The sequence below is a fragment of the Trachymyrmex septentrionalis genome, unplaced genomic scaffold (genome assembly GCF_001594115.1).
Source record: "Trachymyrmex septentrionalis isolate Tsep2-gDNA-1 unplaced genomic scaffold, Tsep1.0 scaffold136, whole genome shotgun sequence".
NCBI lineage: Eukaryota > Metazoa > Arthropoda > Insecta > Hymenoptera > Formicidae > Trachymyrmex > Trachymyrmex septentrionalis.
The window spans coordinates 188,953-200,422 of record NW_017304503.1 but is presented as its reverse complement, the minus strand read 5'-3'; the positions used below and the strand labels follow the sequence as shown (position 1 = coordinate 200,422).

The following is an 11,470-nucleotide window of genomic DNA, read 5'->3' as shown; positions in this document are numbered from 1 at the left end:
TGTGTGTGTGTGTGTGTGTGTGTGTGTGTGTGTGTGTGTGTGTGTGTGTGTGTGTGTGTGTGTGTGTGTGTGTGTGTGTGTGTGTGTGTGTGCGTGTGTGTGTGTGTGTGCGTGTGTGTGCGCGTGCGTGTGTGTGTATGTTTGCCAGTGATTCCTCACGCTCCGTTAGCACATACACGCAATAGAAATGTAATATGCACATAAATATGCACGCACGCAAGCGATCGTGCGCGAATATGCGCGTCCAGAACTCAATTTCCGTCGTACACACATTAAAATGACGTTTCTACTAGCGGGCTGTTCATGCTCAAGTCACGAGCTCTAAAATCGAGCACCAATTTTAAATATCGACTCTCCTCCGTCTCTCCTTATTGAGATCCACTTTTCTATAGATCATCACGCGCGCGACGCAGACCTTTTGTAGGGATAACATTATCACGAGATCAATTGAGATAACCGTAACGTCAATGTAACATTAAATAAATGTTTTCCGTTGAACGATAATTGGTGATTACCATTTTGTAAATAATTTTATATTTCCGTTAATCTTTAGAGAATGGGGATTATTTTTAAAATTTTTATAAGTTTTCTAACAATAAGATTTATTATAATTTATTGTACGTTTTTTGTTTCAAAATGACATTGTTTCAGCGGCATTAGTAACTTTTTCGGTTTCTGTAAAAATTAAACAATCGCCTACTTTCGATCATCGCTGAATTCATTACTTTTGTTCTAATTGATCCCGATTCTTACGGTTCGCCGCGAAATTACGAAGTTAAAGTCAATTTCTGATTAATGAGAACGCGATAATAATGTAACGAGGAACACAGCGGATGAGAACTAAACGATTCAAGCTACTGTTCTTATAATCCATGCGATTTTATTTTTCTACGCCTTTCTTTTAATTTGCCCATCTATACATCGGCGTATGTGATCTCTCAAAACTCTCTGCTCAATTTCTCCTATCGCATGTTCCCTTTCTGTTCCGCTTCTCGCGAAACGCGTTTAAACTAATAATCTAAATAATAAACTTTATTAAAACATATTTTGCCGCACTAAACTCTTACATAATCGGAATGCTCTTTGAATAACATTTTCTCAGAGCGATTGTAAACTCCGCTTACAATTTCGCCGATTCCTCAGTTTGCAGAAGTATTTCATTATTTCATTTCGTGCTTAACGGACGTTTTGCCAACAACGATAGAAATTCACTCATTGAACGTCTTAAGTCCCTAACAGTTTCGATAACTGAATTATCCAGGAAGCAGTTTCTCTTCTCGGATGGTTAGGTATTTAAACTATCTGAGAAGAGTTACTGCTTGTTGTGTAATTTCATTGGCATTCGATTCTAATGAACATCGCGTCACGTATTCTTCTCCAATGTTGCACATTTAATTGGGAAAATTTCGAATTTAATTTTGCATTTTCGAACGAGGACCCCAGCAAACGAAAACTGTTGCTTTTATATATTTTTCGCACCTCGAGTTCCGAATTTTATACAGAAAAGAAGAATCTCGTCTTGCTGAATGACATGATTAGAGAATTTCGATTAGCAAGATGAGTACAAGGGTGTTCCGGTCCCCGTGACAGCTAAGTGCGATTTCGCATTGACCGATAAATTTAATCTCCAGGGAAACATCGGCGCCGCCGGTTCGATACGTCGCTGTCGATTTGATCTATTGAAGGATCAATCTCGGTTGTAACGGGTCCTTCCTCGCCACGGTAGCTACGTATCTCAATTCGCTTGCTTGTAATATCGATGAGTTGGCTCTACGCTGCAATTTCCGCAGTTTGACCTTACTCAACAGAAAGGTACTTCGCTCGTAACCCTCCACCCTGATTAAGTACGTCACAGTATCATTTATTCTGATAACAACTTGCGGACGCTTTAAATCAGTGGTTTCCAGCCTTTTTGTTACGTATATATTTTACTCACTAATGTATATCTCAATTATATCCACAAATGCCGTAATTACATTTATTTTCAAATAAATATTTATGTGATAATTATGTCTCACCATGTTTAACTTTGGCACTTAATTTTTTTATTTAAAAAAGATAACTTCATTATCTAATTATTTTTACTTGATCCTAAATAACAAAAAGTAAGCAGAATTTAATTTTGTATAATAGTGTATAATAAATTGTTGCTGCACGATGTTTTAATCTGATTTTGTAATAAATAATTACAAATTCCATTGCAACTGTACTTGAGGTCAGAATTAATTGGGGTCCAGTGGAACATACTGACTTACCTATTAACTTCCCAATAACCGCAATCCCTAGTAATGCAATTATATAAACTGGATTTTGCAGATTTACGTCGATGTTAGAAATTTCGCAAAAGAAATCTTTTATCCAAGCATACCTTTCTCTCGAATGTGTGCTTTTTAATTTTGCGATGAGTGACACGTGCTCGTCCATATAAAAATAGTTCTCTCTTCAAGATAAAAAAATTATTTTAAAAACGAGTGGCGTATGTGTGCATGTGCGTGATGTACATTATAAACTACGAACTCCATTTTTTCTAAGTTTTAAAAAATACGACATCATTCTTGCGAGCATGCTTTTAATTTCTATTACGATGTTAGTTTTGATCGATGATAAATAAAAGATCGAACATCGCAATTGTGCATGCGTATTCGGATACAGGATACACTTTCAATTATTCATGGTATCACGCAGAAGTTAATCCTTTCCTCGAAAAGTCTGCTGTCTCGCGCTTAATCGTCGATTGAAAGAAGATTAATTAGGATATGCTCGCGTTTATCGCGTAATGTAGCATAATTACTGTGTTATTCTGATACGTCGCTCTTATTGCATTGAATATTCATCTGATGTAGCTTAGGACTGAACGGTAATCCTGAGAGAGGGACGTCTCGTGACGTCCGGAGCTTATCCATGAAGGAGGTATTCATGCATTCCGGTATCATGCCTCTTGCCTCGGAGCTTTACACACTCGCGCAGAATTAATCTTTGAAAGGGCTAAGTCAATAGTTCATGCAAGATTATCATCGCTGTCTCATTAACGGAAAGTATTTTGTACATGCATATATAAATATAAATATATATATATATATATATAATGTCTAGTTTAACTGGTATAGCTTCATCGCCAAATGTAATCAAATCATGTCTATTAAGGACGATAATGCCGATAAACGTGGTCGTTTTAGTTAGTAATCTGTATTATAAGACAGTATATACGCGGATATGTAACTTGGATCACAATTTTTCTCATTTTCTTTACTTCAGCAGTGACTTATAGCATGAACTACTTATAAACAATTCATTAACGATAAACTCACTCTACGAAAGGTAGCCACTTATTATTTTTATCTTCAAATTCGATTCAGTCTGGATACATTCAGATAATTTCAGAATATAGAAATACTGAATACATTCTGAATTTCCTACGCTTCTCGTTTATTACTAATTTTTCTTTAGATTTATTCTTATTACATTATCTAAATCTTTTTCGTATGATGATGATCTGTACCGCGAATTGTTAATTATTTCGCAAAATAATCCGCTTAAACTGCTTAATCGATGTGCATTAATTAATTATACATATGTATACAGTATTTAATTATCTATAAATGTTGTAGCCGAAGGCAATCTTATTATTACCGATGTGCTAAATGGATTCGTAGATCAGTAAAATGATGAAAGTAATGCGCTTCAATCAACTTGATAGTCTGCAATTTGTACAAAGCAGCTTCGAATTAATTCAGAAGACGGCACAAGATGCGTAATGTAGCTGTATGTGACTCATCGTCGGATCGCATCGCAGTAGTTTGCATTATCGTATTTCACGTTTCGAATACCTCGCTTCGCTAGGATCACGTTCTAAGTAAAAAGGGAAGCAGAGAGAATATTGCAAGAGAACAGTGCTATCTGAGTACTGCTGTTAATAAAAACATAAGTAAATTGCAGTTACATCTTTAACATGTCTTATTTATGTGGGGATGTTTTTAAATTATATTATTATTAAAAATATGACTCCATATTGTCGCACATTTTTTAATGACAAATATTACAGCGAATTTGAGGACAATTTTTCCTTACAATTAGTGAAAGTAAGTCGAAACATTAATCAGTTTCCTGCTAAAAACGAAAGAAGGCACTTTACAGAGTAAAATGGAGGGAATCAATAAGCAAAATTATATTTAGATCGAGTTTACAATTAGAGTTTACTACAGTAGAATTTTGATTCGTGAAATTTAATTATAAAAAGATATATAATGTGCTAAAGATGGAAAAGTTATGATAAACAATTAATCTCGACATTTTCATTAAAAGAATATCAATCTCAAAATATCAGTTATTTACAAATTATATTTAAAAAGAGTTGGATATATTTATATACATTCATATTTAACGTTTCAAGATTAATTTGCTTAAGTGCAAATTATGTATGATGTACAATAATGAAATCTTCCACTTTATCGCAAAAGATACAAAATCATTATATAATGTATTACATAATATTATTATAAAATTATTATATAATACAAACTAGATTATTTATTAATAGCAATTTAATTTTCTCGCACTGCAAAATGCTCAAAATGTAACTACTTTTTACACAATTTTAATTGCAGCCATGATTACGTGTTTTTTCTTTTTCCTGGATTATGGAGTCTTCTAGAGCGCGATTCTGAACGGAAGGAGAAAAATACTGGTGATCGTTAATCTTTCTCGCCAGTGAGTCTTGATCTTTTCTCTTTTACGATAATGCGATAGAATCAACCTTAACGTGGTCATAACGAAGAACACGAGGATTGAGACGCGAATCCGCGATTGATGCTCTTCGAGCATGTGTCTGATGAAGATATTCGTGAGGAATGTATTGCCGTTAATTACAGTTCTTGATTCGTAAGCGCTTTAAGTATTGTGCACAGGTGATTTTCCCAGAACAGACCTTCCATGAATATTTTATCGTTATTTAGTAAACTCTTTAGACTACTTAGGACCAGAGCGCTTGACGTATGTGAAGTACTATATATTCATACATGTCTTAAATTATGTAAAGAAGTTAAAACTGAGAAAAATTGAAGATTTAAAGAATTTCGCGTTGAACTTTTTTTGATTCACAATTTTGAGAGCAACGTCAAAAAGTGACAAAAATCTTAGTGTTCCAAAAAGATGTGAAACAATTAAATACGTCGCTTTATCGCCGACCAATAGTAAAAAATATCTTGTTTTCGTACGAGAATTAAGAAATATATAAGATCTCTGATAGGCAAATTCTAGAACTAGATCAAATCCATATTTGCAATTCCACAGAAGTTACTCTTGCTTTATGCAGAAAAAGAACTCGCTATCTGTGCACACTAGCAAATATTCCACGTCGTGAAAAAAATTATACTCTACGAAACGCATGACGAGTAATTTTAATTTTGCACATAAAAAAAAAATAAATTTTATAAATATATAGCGTCTGAAGAAATAATTAATAATTAACGGATCCGCGTAGATATTATAAATTACATCATTAGATATAAACGATCTCAAAGATTGTTCTTAAATATTAGGTAATATTAAATCTTTCATTGTGGCACAAATTTTTCTCTGACGATGCAGTCTTATCTCGTTCTATGATATTGATAGAAGAATAAAGAATTATCTAAGCGTCAATAATGCATATGAGATATTAATTATCTACTTTAATTAGCTTTAGATTCGGACTCGAAATTCTTATTGTCATATTCCAAAATTTCTAGAACGTAAAATATAAATTTTGTGCTTAATGTTAACGGACTCTTGATATAGTAATAACACAAATTTTTATCCAGTCCGTAATAAAAATCTTAGTGATATATTGTTCTAATCTTAAGAAAAAAAAAACAATCTTGTGTAAAAAGTAAACTATTATAGTTTTTATTACTATGTATAACAGGAAAAATTCAAATTAATTAAGGTGTCTCTTAGTCATTATCTTTTAGATGCTTATATGGCCTAGACTTTTTGGGGGAAAAAATTGCGATATATTTCATAGATCTACATAGAAATTAAATGCCATGGGTTATGAGGATACTTATATATTTCCGATTTTAACAAGAATGGAACTCTCTTTGATGACGTCGATTGCATCGATCGGAACTATTGATGTGCACGATATTTCTACCTACTTGCACTTTAACGACCACAACTATCTTCTCTGATACATGCAATGTCATTGATCGCCTGGTTTGCTATTTTCGCATCATATCCAACACGCGAGATCTGGACTGCGAAGCTTCAGAAGTCGTATTTCAATGCGATATGTATCACAATGCGATAACAGGTTTAAGCAAACTTTACCTTCCAATTGCATAATTTTGCGAGCAATCAAAACCAATCGTATGGGATTACTCTTGGGTATTTGCGCAACCGATCGTATACATTTTTGCCAAACGATATCCATTTTTTAGAGAAGCACTAAGAATAAATCTAATTGTAAGTCGATATTTCTATGTCACTAACTAGATATAATCTATAGCGAATTATCTATATTATGAGACTACAATCTAGATTACGCAAAAGCTTACGTATCATTACTTTCGATGCATTGACGCTCTTATTATTATATCTTTGCTCACCCACGTAGAATTAATTAACAACGTAATCGTCTGATGCTAATTATCAATCACGATTCTTTAAACACATTCGATCGAATTAGAAAAGTACAAAGATTTAGCAATCGTGTGTAAAATCATTTATTTATAATTAAACTTGAATTTGCGTAACCAAACGATTAAAAATTCGTTACCTTGTTTTAGCTCCATCATTTAAGACTGTTGTGCCACTTAGGGATGATTACATCAAGATACCTATAAACAACGCGGTAAATGCGTTCAGAATTTCACAGGCACGCCACTTCCTAATTAACTCGACAAGTCCGCTTATCTAAAAACCAGACTCTCAGGCGTATTACAAACGTCCTTGCGAGATAATCACGGGCGCGGCACTTTGCATACGGTCGTTCCATATTTCAAGTAAAATCATTTTTCCGGAGAAGGTCGTTACCGATCAGAACACGAGACAACAGATATAAATCTTTCAGGGGGTATCAATTTTGCCCGAAGGCCATAACGAGCTCATGACTCGTGACATCACCGATGATAAAAGAACAGCGGCGCATTTACCTTATTAGATAATAACGCAACGAAATGGCACAGCATTTATTTGTAAATAGCATGAACCATATTTTTTATGATTATGAAAATGATGTGCGTTTTGTTGAATAGCATAAATTTTTAATTTGCTGTGCAAAAAGTCGCGAAATAATTTTAAAGAAAGAAGCTATTAGCTTTGGAGTTAAATATATGTTGTTCCAATAATTGTCCCTTCTGTCACTAGCTGTAGAATAAAAATGAAACATAATGCAAGGTGCAACAGGAAAAATCGATAAAATGTATGTTTCAAACATAGTCATTACAATACAGTAGCATTAATATTGCTCGATTAAAGCCACTGTAAGATGTATTATGATCGTGGAAAATATGGTAAATATTCCTGGCACTTGTTTCGCATTTTCGATCTACAACAAATCGTGAAAACTACGAATGGCTCATTGTTAAATTCATAGTGTCAAATTATATTCAATTTAAATTATTTTTAACTATTTCTATATATAAGTTGCCACTGTTCCTATTCAATTATTTTTAACTCAATTAATTTTAAAACAATGGAGTTAAACAATTTAACTTAAAAAATGTATTAAACTTGAGTTAAATTTAATTGATTATTTTTGAAGTGTATACGTTAATATGAATATTGTTTAGTTTGAAACTGATCACAAAAATGAATTTTATTTAATATTAATTTACATTTTGACACTTTGAAAGTAAAAAATAAGATATTATTTAACTCAAAGCATGAGTTATTATTGCTCTTTTGATATATAATAACAGAATTTTAATTCATTAAATACTTAACAATATAACATAAGTTAATTATAACACACATTTTATGATTTCTATTTGAGTATTTTCGGATCGCGACGATTGATTTGAAAAATCAGAAGAGAGATACTTGCTCTTGAACGGTGCTTGAACGAGATTTAAAAAAATTTAGTTGTAAAAAAAAGAATGTCTTTTGAAGAGAGAAATATCTTTTTAAAAAAAATGACATTTAGAAAATGAGGATACAAACGATATCACACAGCTCCGAGAGTTATATCTAAAATTAAATCTTCGCCATGGCGCACGTTGATCATGAAGAAAAAGGGAACTGCAATACTTTTATCATTATCTACATCGTTAAAACTTTTACCTGATTCCGATCTATACTATGCTATTACGCTATTACGTCCGCCGATCCGAATATGCTCTCGCACTACATTTTAAATTTCAGATACGTAGCAGATACATGAAATTTGAAATGTTATATAGCAGATGATACGTAGCAATACGTATGAATCACGTACATTAAATACCGATGAATGTCCGCTTTATAGACGCATAATTTATATTATGCCATACATACCAAATACATATGATAATATATAATATATATTCGATACGTATTAAATTCGATACGTATTAAATACGTAAATTATGTATTTGATACATATCTCTAATATTGCAAATACGCGTTCAAAATGTACTATGTGTGTTATATAATCTATAAAAAAAAATCGGATATGCATTAATTGTACAGCAATTATATTCTACTGTATATTCAAATATGTTACAAAATAAGAACTTACCTTCGACTTATTGTTTTAATTTAAATTATCTTTTACTATTTAACTTAAATTTGTTTCACATGGAATTATTTTGATCAATACTAAAAATCCAAGTTTGACCGAAATAATTTATTTCTTGACTGCTATGTATTCACGCGGTCTAATATATGATACTTTAATATTGTTAAATTTGTTTATTCTTCGATTCAGATAATAAATTGCGCACACAAAAACTTGCTCAAAACTGTCCGTTTATGATTTTTTAAATGTTATATGGTGCTACTACGGTATGCCATTTTGTAACATATTATTACATTCTGTTAAATATGTATCAATTACGTGTTTGATATACATCCATGTGCATTTAAATATGCACAGTATATATTTACGGCTACGTATTTTGTCTTGGATATTTCACATCCATTGCGTTAATTACGTATTTAAAAGGTACATTATATTTGATATGAAATAAAACGCAATATAAATGCAACATAGATACGTATTTAATATATATTTGCAATGAAAGATGCTGTGAGCTTATTCGAGCTCCACAGATTCGCAACTAGTCTTTTTCCTCTCTAACGAAGCGACGCGTAAGCAGGTCGTTTTGAATAGCTAAATAAATCAGTTGATTTGATTAAAGCGAATGCGTAATTAACGCATCCACTGATTACGCGAGATTTCCGTAGCGTATAGCGTAAATATCTCGTAATTAGCGTATTATGTACTTTGGTATATCGAGTGTATTACGCGTATTCTGCGGGATTTACAATCAACGACTTTCAAGAATACGTGATTTGATTCACTTCGTGATTTGATTCAAATCGCATTCATACGCTTCTTTTTTTAGATCGCAACAATGTCATAATCTCTTAGTATGCAACACGACGTCTCTGTATATTGACTCTTTTGGCTTTGTATTCACTCGCGATATTGCGTGCGTGCTTTTCATTGCAATTCATAGCAGTACATTTGTAATATAAATTTGTAATCTTTTTGAAATTATTTTTATAATTATCCTAAATTAGAATTAGTTTTTCGAACTCGTTTTTTTTTTATTACATATTTCTTTTACTGACTAATCCTTTTTGTTAAATAACTTCAATTTGTCTATTTAGACAAAACAATCATTTAATGTAAAACATCATTTCCCGACGAAGATCGACTCCGAAAGGGTTAATAATGTATATTATATCGCTGTTAAATCAACGTAATTATTTTGATGCGATACAACCGATGTATTATAGTTAAAGAAAAGATGACAGAAAAACTTGACACTGTAGTTTATTTTATAAAATCTGATGGATTGGTCAGAAGAATATGTTAAATCTTTGTAATTGCAATTTTGTATTTTAATAAGTTCAGAGTATATATGGGACAGAACCGACAGGAATATAAATGTAAAAATATCAGTCCTGAGATGCATTGTTGTCACAAGCACGACATGAAAAAACAGGCCTTTAACTGTCAGCGTGATCAAGAGGTGGTTAAGTACGTCAAATCAGAATTTTATCTGCCGAACTTACAGCGACGAGCTCACAGATGCAACTTTCACGTGGCAAGCAGTCTCCTGTGAAAAAATTTCGCGATAAAAAGCGCGACGGTTTGTCTCTGAAAATGTGCTACTTCTCCGTTGACAAGCGGACATAAATCGCGACAATTTCGCGAGCGTCATCGCTGTCCCGAGATCGTATAATTTTACCACGACGCAGCGCCCATCACCCGACCGATTTCTCGAGTTTCATAAGATGGATCCGGGTGCAACTGCTGACGAAGCGATCTCGGGGTGGAATAATTCATTTACGATGATAAAGTCCACGTATGCAATCGATTCGTGACAATGACGACAGCGTGTTTCACGCGTCATTCACATGTAAAAGAATCGACGTCGGGTCGCGACCTACAGATCGACAGATCTTACGAAAATATTGTTATTCACGTGAAACATGTGTGTTGCCGAGTGTCATCTCATCGGGGAAACGCGCGTGGCGGGCCATCACCCGCACGTTTCGCCGGGATGCAACTCGCTGAAAATGCCTCAGGGAGAGACCTGGAGGATCTTTCCTCTCTCCCGGGACGACGAAGGGATGCTGCCTGCCGTCGTCGGTTATCTGTAACGAATGAGCGACCGTGCGAGATTGCATCACTGCACGATGTGCTCGCATCCCCGAGCGAATTTATCGTTCGTGTACGCATATAATATACGTGCGCCAAAAACATACACATAGGATTTAATTAATAATTATTTACCATAAGATCTAGTACTTACGTATTATAATTATTATATATTGTGGTATAATTAATTCCGATTTAATTTAAGCGATATACATATATATATATATATATATATATATATAATATATATTATATATTGTATATTATATATGAAACTTCGTATACTATATATATATATATATCGAAGCAAACTCGTATTTTGTATGCGAGTTACACGCGGCGAGGGACCGCGAGAGCCCGCATATTATCGTCTCATTACTAATATTATTATAATAAAGCACACACTACGCTCCAAATGTATTATTATTACTATTGCTCTATTAATCTTGAAATTTTCTTCTGTTACAGTTGCGTAAATGCGTATGATTGCGAATGTACGTATGAGATACCCGTCCTGCCTTAAACCTTCACTTATCATCGCATCCCCAAGATGCATCCCCGTGCCTTCCTTTATTTGTACATGTTGCAAATGCATTTCTTCTAGATACGTAAAACGCTCGTAATTCAATAAACATTAGTTTCCGATAGTGAAGAAAGTTGGTTGAATTGGAAGAACGATGG

The 11,470-nt window shown here is 33.4% G+C and overlaps 1 protein-coding gene across 2 annotated transcripts in view; it reads left to right on the top strand.

Annotated features, from left to right (window-relative positions):
* LOC108757279 (neurocalcin homolog) overlaps positions 1-11,470 on the top strand; it is a 194,457-nt gene that overhangs the window by 180,282 nt on the left and 2,705 nt on the right. The window lies entirely within an intron of this gene.